Raw genomic sequence first — 13,105 nt, forward strand, 5'->3', positions numbered from 1 at the left:
GTATCCTCGCACAATTTACGACTTTTGCTACGATGCGAGTATTGAGTAGTCTTTCTAGCCGACATTACTTCCTACGCTAGTGTCTTCAGTGACGCCCGCGCTACGCCCGCTATTATTAAACGAGTTCATTGGAACATTAGAACATCTATTTGCGCAATTTGTAGCATAGCAGCTATAGTTCTGCACTGACCTTCTCTGCCTCCGCACGACTCGCGGTGCATCGCTACCACTATCATAACGTGGGCACTCTGTCAACAGTGTCAACATTACAGAATCTACTAATGATGTCATCTTCACCAAGACATGAAATATGTCGATGCCAAAAACAGACCGTTCGGTCAGTATGAAATGTACCTAAGTGTTTTACAATTAGGCAGTACCTAAGGCTTATATTTTGCACGTCCCATTTTGGTCTTGCATAGGCACAAGTGTTCGAATTTCTAGTAGACGGCTGGTTGGCGTGTGTGCGTGGCGCATGCGCTCTCGTCGTTTCTACACGCGCCGTCCATTCAATGCGCAACTAATTAAATCTGTCCTGTGTTGTTGCTTCGATTTCTGTAAATATTCCTGTCCACAGGCCCACGTCTTGAGGCGTATCTGATATGATTTTAAAGTCAAATTTGGTTTAAAATATCATCGAATCTCCAAGTCCGGAGAGACGTGGAGTGACGGCGGTGGTGGCGTTGTGACGGCGTTCGTGCCGTGGCCGCGGGGAGGAGAGAGGAGGCAAACGAGGTGGCAGCGGGCGCGAGTGTGCGCGTTTGCGCGTGTGTTGGTGCGGCCTAGGCTCGTCGCGGCGCGCCCCGTCAGTCGACGGCGGCGAGTCGCGCGCGGCGTCTCGTCCAACTCTTTCGTTTGGCTGCACGCACACCTGCCGCTTCAGGCTTTGACGGCTCTCGAGCGTGGAGGCCGGCTTCGCGACGTGCTTTCAGTGCGCGGCGATTTTACCCGAGCGTGGACTGATGCTCTCGCCAATCCTTACGTATACTTACTGTCAAAACATCTAGTGCCGTGACTCCATCGGGCCGGTTGGCCGCGTGCTGTGACAGTGAAATCGTGAGTCTAGCCGTATCGTGCGGATGTGCAGTGATGGATGAATAGACAGAGGCGCGTTTATACCAGACCGCCCGCGCCGCGTCGTCTGTATTTCTGGCTGAGTGCAAGAGTGGGCCGTCAAAATTGAGCCCAAACTGTATCTAGGTGGGTATCGTTAGTAACAGCGTCGGTGAGAGCGGCTGGCAGAGTGGTCGTTGAATATTTATAGTTGGCAAGTTGAAAAGTGTCACTTCTCGACGAGTAAGTATGGGGCCCGGACCGCCTGCTGACTCGACAGTCGACACAGCTGATTTTCAACAAACACTCAATCCAAGCATATTCCATTCAGTATGCAATGAAAGGAAAAAATCGTAACACTTCGACGTCTATTGCCTACTGATTCTATTGCCTTATAAGTAGGTAAAATGTGTAAATGTGTTTAGGAGCAAAGTAAAATATTCGTCTACTCAACGCCACGATCTTGTTACAAATAGGTAATCCACACGCATCCGAGCAAACTAATTTAACTTTCAAAATTTGGTGGTCCACCTTTCAGTGGCCTACTTGCCTTCATTACGACCTTGTATGGAAATATAATGAAATGTTCTAGATTTAGACATTGATGAAAGCTTAGGTTAGTGTCCTTGTTTACTGAAAAAAAAAGTTCATTCAAAATCTTCCTAAGTAAGTAGGTACCTAATTGATTCCAATTGGAATCCTATTAGCTTTAAGACAGAAGGCAACTGGAAAAAAAATCAGACTAACGTTACCAGTACAATAATTTAAAAATATGAAGGTTGAATAAGTACGTTCGTAATTTAGTAGGTAACCTAATTAATAACCTCATAATCCACGTACAGTTGTGTGCACGCTGCACGGTCGGTAATCTTCATAGAACATTTCTAGAGACTGTGGCGTTATCTGTGGTTCAACTTTAGGCACAGACAGTAACATCCCCCTCCTCACCTCCTCGCAACCCCTCTAGCTGTCACATTCATTTTGACAGATATTTAAAAGATGTCTGAACTATGTTTGAACTCTGAATTTTGTAAAATTTATTTCATTCATTACTGTTTTATTGTTGATCAAGTGAAGTTACGTGTTTTTTACCCGTGCTTATCCTCTCATTCGTTGTGTCGTGCTATTTATCACCATGTAAATAAACGGCAGGACAATATGAAGTTGCACCGGATTCCCATAAAAGAAATAGGACTCAAAAAGTGGTTAAATCATATAAAAAGTGTCCAAGTTTTTAATCTGCAAATAAAAGCATTCAATAAATGTAACAAAAAATCAAAAAATAAATCATTATCTAAGGCCAGGATTACACTTGTAAGTTTTACTTACGTAAGTAGGGACAAAGCTATTTGCTAGAATGAGATAACGATATTCATATCTCATTCTGTAGTATAGCTGTGTCCCTACTTACGTAAGTAAAACTTACAAGTGTTGTAAGTTTTACTTACGTAAGTAAGGACAAAGCTATTTCCTAGAATGAGATAACGATATTCATATCTCATTCTGTAGTATAGCTATGTAGTAGGGACACAGCTATACTACAGAATGAGATATGAATATCGTTATCTCATTCTAGCAAATAGCTTTGTCCCTACTTACGTAAGTAAAACTTACAAGTGTAATCCTGGCCTAAATAATAGCACTTACTTTCTTTTCTTTAAATCAACCTAAAAAAAAGCATTGAACTATATAACATGGCGGAATATGCACGCCTTTGCCTACAATTTCATCCTTCAATTTAAAAAAAAAGTAGCTGTCACTTTCTAAAGTCGAAGCTTCTTATTGGCTAAATCTTTAGTACAGAAGTTGTCCGTCTGATGCGTAGTATCTCTATATAGTTTGTGGTTGTGTGCAATAAAATAGCAGTTAATAAGAAAATGAAAATTAGGGGAAAATAATAACTAGATGAAAATTCTTCTGCATTACTTAACATTGTTTCAAAATTAACTGTAACCTTTACTTAAATAATATTGGAAGTATAAAAAAATATCAAGAAAATCGTCTTTATTAATACCTCGCGGATATTCTTATAAGCATGTAACAACCTACGAAAAAAATACAATTGTGTACTATAATTGTAATTTTGTATCTTGTATATGTTTTATTCCATTAGTGGAAACTGTTTTGGCTCATGTATTAGTCATAATATCTATATTCTGTATTATTGTAAGCTGTTTGTTTCCCAATAAAAATAAAAATAAATATATATTATTTCCAATCAAAGCTTTACATCTAAACCCATGTCATCCAGAAAAAAATAAACTTTTCTATAAGACGATCTTCGTCTCAGTGTACTAGTAGTCCATAATTTGGACTTTTTTGTTAATTTTTGACCAAATACTTGGTTTTGTTTGTTTGCTTGAGGCTCTAAATGATAGTGCCGCCCATGACAAACCAAGTAGACGGTCAAAAATCAACAACAAAGTCCGAATGATGGACTACTAGTACACTTGAGACGAAGATCGTCTTATAGAAAAAAATATTTTTTTTCTGGATGACATGAGTTTATATGTAAAGCTTTGGTTGTAAATAAATAATAGACAAGATACTAAATTACAATTATAGTAGACAATTGTATTTTTTTCGTAGGTTGTTACTTTTTTATAAGAATTTCCGCAAGGTAGTAAAAAAGACGATTTTCATGATATTTTTTTAATTACTTCCAATATTATTTAAGTAAAGGTTACAGTTAATTTTGAAACAATGACAATTAATGAAGAAGAATTATAAAAAAGATCCAATATAATTAATCTAAAGTTATAGTTTTCCCCTCATTTTCTTTTTGTCTATTGACTGCTATTATATTGCACACAGCTGTATACCTAGGGATAAGAGGGTCCCAGGTCCCCAGTAACCTTTCGGACAATTGCACTACTAAGTAAGTTCATCAACCGATGCCTATCTAACTCTATGTACACCAGCTTAGTCTTAGCTTTGCTAAATTGAATTAGTACTAGCTATCTTCAATAGTAGTCAATACTTAATGGAATAAGCGGATCAAACGACTTCAATACATCTATATACCGGCCAAGTGCGAAGTGCGAGTCGGACTCGCACACGAAGGGTTCCGTACCATTACGCAAAAAACGGCAAAAAAATCACGTGTATTGATGCCCGTTTGTTGAGAGCCCCACTTAAATATTTATTTTATTCTGTTTTTATTATTTGTTGTTATAGCGGTAACAGAAATATCACGGTTCATAAGATAGCCTGGTGACGTGACAGACGGACAGACAGACAGACGGACGGACAGCGGAGTCTTAGTAATAGGGCCCCTTTGGATAAACCTAAAAAGGCTTATTATTTGGAAACATTTTAAAGTTCACTTAAAGTTTTAATGAATTGCGTCGCTTTTAAATTCTTTGTTTAAATTACTGACGGCTCCATTGTACGCGGCCTAATTAACGGAGTTGAAAATATTGTCAACGTTTTTATTAAATTATGTATAATATTAATAAGGATTATAAGGATTTGTACCTTATGATCTTACAATCCACACCCAGTCACCCAGTTTTACTGAATATTTTATTTAAAACAATTTTCATACCAAGCCCAAAATTGGTATGTTTTGAGAATTATTTTTGTTTTAAATAAAATCGTTTCGTTTAGAATCGCCTCAAAAAGCCCTTTCGTAGGATACAACACGCGATAGGTTTCTGTTTTTTTTTTTTCATTTCATTTTCATTTCATTTATTTATTTATTTGCGTCAAACACATAAAAATGCATGCAAATACAATTTAAAAAAAACAGAGATCACAACAATACATATTAGAAATAATAATACACACACACACACACACACACACACACACACACACATCTTAAAATTAGACAGGTAAGTTTAAAAATAATACATTAATACAAGGATCACAAATAATTAAAACTATGTACAAAAAAAAACAATAATAATGTCAAATCAAATATCAGATTACAAAAAAAAAAAACCCATACAAAAAAAAATACAGCACCCCTAAGGGGTTTTTTTTTAAGAACTGCGGGTCAAAAAAATGTTTTGACCCCTAGTATGCGTGTGCCAAATGGCTAAACTGTACATCGATTTGCGGCTTTTCTTTGGACTTGGACTCGTACGCCGTCCACTAATTTTTTGTCTTCACGATTTTTACCAAGTAGCAATGTCTGAGTCTGAGCTTAAACACTCTATTAGTAAGGATTGAAAGTAATCGTTGTTATCGACAATTGTAACTTGTTCAGCCTGTTAGACTAGTGTTTTTGCACTATAGCTGTTGCAACATATAGCAAGGCATGTTTCGTACAAATTATAACAGTCGAAACTCTTGGTTTTGGTACCTTCATTGAAATTAATGGAAATTTAATTACACCAGTTAGGAAAGCATTATTATCTGTCGGTATTCCTAAATAAAGAAAATAAATCTCAGAAATAAATTTTAGTAAGGTTGCCAGAGCTCAACGAGGGAGAGGAGTGTTAAGGGGCCCACTGACTATCAGTCCGCCGGACGATATCGGCCTGTCAGTTGTTCGGAACTGTCAAATTTTTGTTCTAACTGACAGGCCGATATCGTCCGGCGGACTGATAGTCAGTGGGCCCCTTTAGGGTCGGCAACGCGCGTGTAATATCTCCGGTGTTGCAGGCATCCATAGGCTACGGTAACTGCTTACCATCAGGCGGGCCGTATGCTTGATTGCCACCGACGTAGTATAAAAAAAAACTAAATCGAAATTCTACAGCACACACCGACTTCTACAACATACAACATTATGAGACAAACCTTTTTGATTACTTGTTAGACCGACAGGAAGATCAGCTATTCCTCGAGGGATCGGGAATTCGGAATCCTTCATCAATCAAACAAAACCCCAGACCCCAGTCCGCTTTGGACGAAGTTCAAAGAGCAAATAAAAAGGGCCAATCTTGAGAAATGGGACAAGGCCGTGCTCCCGATCCCACGCGGGAACAACTCTAATGAACTACTGTCTACGTAATTTGAAACACTGGTGTTTCGTGAAGTTTTTGAAACGTTATTCGTCTGGGTATTTTCTTTTTTATAGTTTTTAGGGTTCCGTACCCAAAGGGTAAAAACGGGACCCAATTACTAAGACTCCGCTGTCCGTCTGTCCGTCTGGCCGTCTGTCTGTATCTCATGAACCGTGATAGCTAGGCAGTTGAAATTTTCACAGATGATGTATTTCTGTTGCCGCTATAACAACAAATACTAAAAAGTACGGAACCCTCGGTGCGCGAGTTCGACTCTCACTTGGCCGGTTTTAATTACAATTATATTACCCAATTTAATATCAAACATGCTATTTCAATAACATTTCAATATATGTATAGGTACACATTATTGTTGACCAGTAGGTATCACAAAATTTAGATTTATCTTAAATACACTAACAGTGAGTCGTATAACTATTAATCACATATTGGATCCCTCAGTAATCCTAATAATTTTCCGTGTCCAAATTCTTGCTTGCTTCAAATAACCAGTCCCATAAATAACGAATTTAAAATACAAAGCGGCACGTCGTACATACATTGCACCGGCAGCCATTATCACTTGAGAACGAACTACGCGTGTCAGTTGGTTGTGTCAACAGCAACGCGATTGCAGGTGCCTGCGAACTGAGGTCATTCACCCACGCCGATATTTGGCTACACTGTACTCCCCAACTTTCCACACCATAGCTACTTCTATTAGGCCCGACGGATGGATCGTCACGTGCCTTGTGGCTTCAAAATATTATGTCTGCCCATGTGGGTACGCACATTCATTAGGGAATTAGGAGTGCCATTATCAACTAGGGGCCCTTCTGATATTTATCATTAGGGCTATTTCTATTTTATGTTTGATGTATTGCGTCGCGTCGTGTTGTCTTCTTATTTATCTAGTGAATTATTTATACATATTGTCTCCCTCATTGTTCTCATCGTTGATATCGCTTATATTGCTATTGTTACTTGAAGCTACTCTGTCTTTTCATTGTCAATTCCACGTGGCGTCGGGTCACATTTAACTTGCGTTTCAAGAGGGAGTCCGCGGGACGGACGGATCTGGGGCAGATCGTGGTTTATTTCGGGGACGAATTGGGGCGTCCCGTTAACATCGGGGTTTCCGAGCCGCGACGATGACAACAAATAGCTAGCTCACCTGAGTGGGCGTTGAACCGAGAAAGCTACGGACGTTATAACATGTTGCACCTTTAACATAGAAAGATTCAAAGATGTATTTGTTTAACATAGGTAAGTTACGAGATGTTAAATAAATATTTCTGTATCACTATGTCGCCTTCTTTAGTTAGTCTATTTAGTTTGAATACTTGGAGTTAAAAAATCTATTGCAAATTAGACCACGAACTCGACACGACTATTTATTCGTTTTTTAAAATTGATTATAGGCAAACTATAACTATTCAATTGGAATGGAATCGAAAATATTCCGCAGGTTGATCGTTGGTTTAGAAATATCTCATGCCTGTGAATGAATTATAATTGACTTGTCGATTCAGAAGGAAAGATACAAGAACCGTGCAGAAATATTTAGTGCGCCACATTATAATTTTGTTATAGTAAATGTTCTCGCTGAGTGATTTGATTTTAAAAGCAATCTTACTTAAGCTTTATAAAGTCTAAATTTCCTAACAACACAAAAGTGATATATGCGTTTGGGAAAGGCGAACAGTGGTCTTATTATTCAGTGTCGGTAACAAAATACGCTTGCAAAGCGGGTTATTAATGCTGCCGATATCAAAACATGATAACTTTACGAAGCAATTCCACGATGAATGTAGGTAAATGTGTATAATATTATATTGCTTCTTCTACACGGGTGACACGGCTATTTGGCACGCCAAGTATCAAGTATATATGTATACAGTTTCATTTACTTCGCCTTTTCATTTAAGTTTTAGGGGTTCGCCTTTAACTATCGGCTAATTTTACTTTCTATATAATTTAGTTTGCAATCAATTTGTGTGCCTTGCGCAGCTAGGCACATTGGCAGTATTACTAACATAAATTACACATTAAGTAGGTTCTACATACAGCACTTTTACAAACAGTCTTCCATCGAAACTGCATCGTTAGGTTCTAATTGACCATGAAATTATTTTCCAAAGAAACCTACACGTGTCTTTAATAGAAGCTCAGGACTTCCTCGTCATATTTTGGTAGCTATTTAATCACTACAACTTACAACTCGGCACATGTTAATGATCTTTAACTTTATGATTTATAAAATTGTCATTGAAATAATAGTATTTAAGACATAAACAATAAGGTTTCTACTGATTGTTTCGCGGCGGTCCTCGCACGACAAGGTCCCTGGTGTGCGTTCGTGACACCTAGTTATGACATTTGACACACCTCGTCAATATTTATTTTTCTCGAGGCAATAGTCTTAAACTATGACTCAACAATTTGAGATGCATATTAAAAGCAAAGACCTAGTTATGTAACTCCGTATAAGATGAATACAGTCCACGGAAAAAACGTGCCTCGGAAATCAAGAAAATTTGATTCTCGCCTTTGGCCTATTCTCGGCTAGATGGCGTTGATGGTTTCGTTTGTTATTTAACAATTTTAACACGTATTAGTGAAAGAACATGGGCCAAAATCATATAAATAATCATACAAATAAAAAAATCATTTATCCATATATGTATATATACATTTTTTGATATTTTTATTTTTAGTTTTAATCGTGTGTCGATAGATGGCAGTAAATTTACTGTGACTTCAAAATTTACTATGACAGTCTCACAGTACCCCTCTATCCTATAGTATATTCTTTTCTATGGTGCATTTGTTGCCATGTTCACTATTGAACTTTAATTGTTTTTTTGCTAGGATCTATAACCATGAAGACAAAAAAGAAGAAGTACCTATACATTTTACATTGGCTCAAGAAAAACATTCTTCGAATAACCAATTTTATTTTATTAGACAGGCGGCAAGTAAGACTAGTAGCCTAAACAGTTAAACACGTACGTTGACATCAAAATATTTCTTAGAAGGAAGGTGCACGAAACCGCAAAGATGATGCAACCCATTTTAATTTAAATTCAAAATTAGATGTGGTCAAAAAACAAATTGTAAGGGTTTACCAAAAATATTTCGAAGTCAGTGACCCGAAAAAAACGAGCTCACTACGGCACGCGGCCCAAGGAACACCATTTAGCGATCAAATCGAATGCGGCATTGAATTACGAGGAACCAGTAGGTAGTACAATTATTGAAGAAGGGAGTTTTAATGTACAGATTTAAAACGTAATCTTGTATGGGAACTGTATAAGTCCAACAATCAATGATTAATTATTTTAGACACGCTTAATTATTTCTAAACCGAAATCATGTCATGTTTGACCTTTTTACACTCAATATATATGATAATTTTATTATGTCTACACATCGTAATGATAATACAGAATCACCTAACCCATTATAATGGGGCACGACCATAAAAATTACAACGTATGATTACAGGAACTAATTTTGAATTACCAAACGATTGCTGGTGCGTTCAAAACAGAATGTGCAAAAAGTAGAACCCACGCTTAGGTAATTATTGCAAACGCAGAATTTAAATGGTAATCGAGACACAGAATTAGATGAATGTTTTTTAACTGTTATAAAAAGGATGAAATGGGTTCTTGAATCGATAACCGAAAATGTTGCACAGTTTGGAATCATGCCGGTCCGTCCCATGCATTCCACAACTTGCTCACCCACAACGGAATGGACCGGTCTTGAGCATTGTACGAAACATGAATACGCGACCACTGCAGATACGTCTGTTACAGTGTATACGGTTGAAGCTAGACGGTGTTACTTTTCTCAGTAGGGTTATAGAAGGCGATACTGGTTAGCGAGGCGCGGTCTCAAGGTGAATCGCCCGGTCAACACACGATCGAATGCCTAGACCAAACACCGCGTGCTATTAACGATTTGGGTAATACTAGTAGCAAAGCAACATTGTGGGCTTGAAACCTTTGTTTCTGAATGCGAGTATTATTATTATTAAATCTGGACAGATTTATGGCGGTAGTGATTTATGCTGTTTGTGTTAATTTACGTCCTTTACTTATTTCATCACTTTAAATAATGAAGGCATGCCTTGATTCAGAGTCCTTAAAATAGAAGTAGGTACAATGACACGTTTCTGTATTAAAAACACGTAGTGAGATTATTATGGCATGTAGTGCAAATTTGTTTACACATTTGGTCATGTGAATCGGCATCGATAATGCAGTAGTCAGAATAGTTTTAGCAAATATTTAATGTTCTCTATAAGTAAATACAAACTTTATTTAGTACGACTAGCACTCGATTACTTGCATCGATCCATTTCTTAACAACCAGTTTCCTCGCAATTACTTCACAAACTACGTACTACAGAATAAATCTAACGTCAACTCCTTTTAGTGGATCCCTTTTCATCACTCTCCGTTGACGTAATTGTGTACAACGGGTAATTGTATAGCATATTAAAATTAAAATTTAGCTTATTGAAACGCCACGAGACCCTAACCAGTTTCGCGATTTCCAAAGCCTTTATTCCTAAGCCCTTTGCACGTGTAGATTGGATTATTTCAATAGACAAAGAAGTTATTCCTCTAAGTCCTATTTAGTTCGGGTAGGTCTAAAGCCAAGGATCGATGTCAATGGAGCGCTCAATAGCCACGGCCGTTGCCCGAAATAAAAATAAACATAAAAGGCTCCACTAAGGAATAGGAAAATGGAACGCTCTGCGTAATTGTCCGTACTTTAATTCAAATTTGTAACGGATAAAGCGTAGGTTCTTAAGTTCTTATAATATGGTATTTGAAATCAGTACTCTATAATCTATACAAACATATACACAGAATTACAGGCAATTAATTAAAAAACGCGAATGATAATTTTGTAGACCAACGCAGAATTTGGTTAAACTAGTAAATTAAAGCAAAAGTCGTATTATAAGATAAACATAAACATTTTATAAGATTTACATTCTTAAGCAACTCACATTATAATGATATTAATAAAGTGGGCATAATATGCGTAAGTAATTACACTTACAGTGAGTGATTAGTCCGATGTAGAAGACACAAACATTATAATAATCTGTTATACTATACTATAAGGCTACTAATAGCAAAATGTTATTTTTCAATCTATCTTCAATACAGCGACATCTACCGACCAACTTAGCCAACTTTTAGTCTGTCAAACAATAGGAGAAACAAAAATATTGCAGGTACATCGACATCTACCGACCAACTTAGCCAACTGTTAGTCTGTCAAACAATAGAAGAAACATAATCTTAGGCGCTGTCCAATGAATCACAGTAATGTAGATAATGCCGGTTTATTCTCGCTTCTATAGAACATAAAGTTTATAATTTTTAAGAAAAAAAAACCTACTTCAATGGGGGATGCCGTTGAAAGGTTGCTTATTGTTGATGGTTGGATGACTCCAGACAATGAAATGAAAAAGACAGCATCTTTTGCCTAACTAAAAGGAGGTAAAACCACCCACTTTTCTAGCAGCATTTCGTTTATGTAAGGGTCACAGTTCTAACCTAACCTAACCCACTTTTCTGATAGCAGTTCGGTTCTGTGAGAATCGCAGTTCAAAAAAAAAGTCCAGTTCCAAGTTTGGGTCTGGATCCATAACGAAGAGAATAAATCGCCAAACGTGAACTATGTGTCGTTGAAGAGTTCCATTCTGATCATCATCAGCAGTTCCACTTCATCAAATGTCACTTTTTAGGGTTCCGTACCCAAAGGGTAAAAACGGGACCCTATTACTAAGACTCCGCTGTCCGTCTGTCCCTCTGTCTATCTGTCACCAGGCTGTATCTCATGAGCTAGACAGTTGAAAATTTCACAGATGATGTATTTTTGTTGCCGCTATAACAACAAATACTAAAAAGTACGGAACCCTCGATGCGCGAGAACGACTCGCACTTGGCCGGTTTCCAGCAGGATTTGTTGATGAAAATACAAAAATCACTATATGTATGCCTTTTACATTTGAGGAGTTCCCTCGGTTCCTTATGGATCCCATCATCAGAACTCGAGCTTGACAAAAATGTGTCTTGAAAACTTAACTTGCTTAACAAACATAAAAAAGAAGACAAATCGCCAAACGTAAACTATGCATCATTAAAGAGTTCCATTCTGATATTTCTGATCATCATCAGCAGCTCCACTTCATCAAATGTCACTTTTTTAAATGGAAATGCTGGATTCGTTAATGAAAATACAAAAATCACTATATGTATGCCTTTCACATTTAAGGAGTTCCCTCGATTCCTCATGGATCCCATCATCAGAACTCGAGCTTGACAAAAATGTGTCTTGAAAACCTAACTTGCTTAACAAACATAACGAAGAGAACAAATCGCCAAACGTGAACTATGCGTCATTGAAGAGTTCCGTTCTAATCATCATCAGCAGTTCCACTTCATCAAATGTCACTTTTTTAAATGTAAATGCTTGATTTGTTGATGAAAATACTAAAATCACTATATGTATGCCTTTAACATTTGAGGAGTTCCCTCGATTCCTCATGGATCCCATCATCAGAACTGCGTTTTGATAAAATCGGGACCAATCTGTATGTATATACTTAGGCCAGGATTACACTTGTAAGTTTTACTTACGTAAGTAGGGTTGTAGAGCTATTTGCTAGAATGAGATAACGATATTCATATCTCATTCTGTAGTATAGCTGTGTCCCTACTTACGTGAGTAAAACTTACAAGTGTAAATCTGGCCTTACAATCAAAAAACTAATTTTCAAAATCGGTCCAGAAATGCAAGGCTATGGAGTAACAAACATTTAAAAAAACAACCGAATTGAGAACCTCCTCCTTTTGAAATCTTGAAGTCGGTTAAAAACTATAGCAGATTGCGGTGATTGACAATGGGCACTTCGTTCTACTTGCCCGGCGAACCACCACGGGCAGATGTGAAAACCGGCCAAGGTGATTTTAGGTTATAAATGCCCGCGATCTATTCTCACGTTCTTGCTACAATGTCAATAGATCTCAGACGTCATAACAAAGATAGTCATAATGTTGCGTTGT

The 13,105-nt window shown here is 37.5% G+C and overlaps 1 protein-coding gene across 2 annotated transcripts in view; it reads left to right on the top strand.

Moving 5' to 3' along the window:
* LOC134742380 (ecdysone receptor) overlaps nt 1-13,105 on the top strand; it is a 324,182-nt gene that overhangs the window by 102,928 nt on the left and 208,149 nt on the right. The window contains exon 1 of one of the 2 annotated variants that reach the window (XM_063675495.1): nt 691-1,200. The exons of the other annotated variant lie outside the window; for it this stretch is intronic. The gene's annotated coding sequence lies outside the window, so the exon portion shown is untranslated. Of the gene's footprint in view, nt 1-690; nt 1,201-13,105 lie in introns of those variants that run through there. 2 annotated transcript variants of the gene reach the window in all.

This window comes from Cydia strobilella, chromosome 6 (genome assembly GCF_947568885.1).
Source record: "Cydia strobilella chromosome 6, ilCydStro3.1, whole genome shotgun sequence".
Lineage (NCBI taxonomy): Eukaryota > Metazoa > Arthropoda > Insecta > Lepidoptera > Tortricidae > Cydia > Cydia strobilella.